The sequence below is a fragment of the Schistocerca americana genome, chromosome 8, assembly GCF_021461395.2.
Source record: "Schistocerca americana isolate TAMUIC-IGC-003095 chromosome 8, iqSchAmer2.1, whole genome shotgun sequence".
In the NCBI taxonomy this organism is placed as follows: domain Eukaryota; kingdom Metazoa; phylum Arthropoda; class Insecta; order Orthoptera; family Acrididae; genus Schistocerca; species Schistocerca americana.
The window spans coordinates 170,746,983-170,749,032 of NC_060126.1; positions in this window are offsets into that span (position 1 = coordinate 170,746,983).

Genomic DNA, 2,050 nt, shown 5'->3' on the forward strand with positions numbered 1-2,050 from the left:
GAACCATGCATAAACTCCCCACAAAATTGATGAATGAAAATTGACCATAAACCTACACAATAGTACTAATTAAATAATGAATCATGAACCAAATGTAACCTCCTAACAGAAATAATAATATCTGGTAAATTTTATAAGGGCAGCAGCGCTGACCTTCGGCCCTTTTCTGAATAACAAAAGCAAAAATTCTTACCTCAATAAAAACTGCAACTATATCTGCTCTTATTTATCGACACAGCTTCGTGCAATGCTGGCGTATATATATATTTTTTTTATTCTTGGAAGGAATGCATAGGAAATAATCTTTAAATTGAAATGAATGCTTTTTCTTCAAAATAGTGGAAAAATTCTTTAAATTGAAATGAATACTTTTCTTTAAAAGCGTTACTTTATAAAAAGGCTGCTTCTTTACCTTCTACAACAATACTCATCCTCCAGAGTCCTGACCAGAGTCGCGAGCAGAGCACACAGCCGACGCATGCCGACTCCCTACTACCGTATCCGACTGACTACTACTGCAGACTCGTGCAAACTGACTTCTACTGTTGACTCGGGCAGACTAGCGCAGACTAACTTCTACTGTCGACTCGTGCAGACTAGTGCAGACTAGCAACAAGCAACAACTAACGATAAACTACTCTCTGGTCAAAGATTCTGTCATGCCTCGCCCATCGCCAGCGAAGCATACACCTTACATAACCCTCCACTGGGGGGGGGGGGGGGGGCAAAAATTTGGCAGCGATGGTGAGTCAATTGGACTTGCCATGAGCAACAAATTTTTGATAATTAATGAACTTTACAATCACAGAATATTTACACATATTTAAGTGCAGAACATGAAATAAAATATAGTGCACATGCACTGAATACAGACATATCAAGCAATGGCAAAATGTGTACACAATGAGTACAAAACATATTAACAAATGGCAAAAGTGCACACGCACTGTAGTTCAGAACATATCAGGGAATCACAAAATATATACGTAATGAGTACAAATGGCATAAAGTGCACACGCACTGTAAAACTCTCTAATATTTTTACAACAAATAAACCTAATGAGTACAAATCAGATTGACAAATGACAAAAGTGCACACACACTGAAGTTCAGAACATATCTGGGAATCACAAAATGTATACACAGTGAGTACAAAACATATTAACAAATGGCATAAAGTGCACACACACTGTAAAACTCTCTAATATTTTACAACAAATAAACATATCAAGGAGTGAAATAAAGTGCACATGCTCTATAGAAGTCTTTAGCATTTTTAGGACAACTGATCCTGTTAACAAATGAAATGAAGTGCACACGCACAGTATATGTCTTTATCATTTTACAAGAATTAGGAAAGGAATGGGAAGGATTGCGTCATGGTTGTAGCACTTTAGGTTGCACGCAGCTGCACTGAAAGTCCATATCTTTCTACAGAAGCACAACACCAAGTGAGACAATCTGAAGCTCTTTTCCTTGAAGTATTAATCAGTGTAGCCAAGACACTGAAATGTCGTAATAATATTCCATGCTATCATTTTGGTAGTACACTAGGTACACCAAACAGTGGGACCATAATAACATCTCCATCACTCAAGGTGGTGGACATCATGTCGTGTCAACGCCATGTTCTTGTAAAGTAGACCAACGTAGAATTAGTGCAAAAACCAAATATAGTGCTCCATTTATTTATTTATTTATTTATTTATTGTTCCGTGGGACCACATTTAGGAGAAGTCTCCATGGTCATGGAACGAGTCAATACATGAAATTATAACACGATTGTAGAAACAGATAAAATGAAATATAAGAAACATATTCAGGCGACAAGTCGTTAGTTTAAATAAAGAAAATCAAAAATGTACACTGGAATTTGCTTAATTTTGTATCTCTTCCAGGAGCTCCTCGACAGAATAGAAGGAGTGAACCATGAGGAAACTCTTCAGTTTAGACTTAAAAGTGTTTGGGCTACTGCTAAGATTTTTGAGTTCTTGTGGTAGCTTATTGAAAATGGATGCAGCAGAATACTGCACTCCTTTCTGCACAAGAG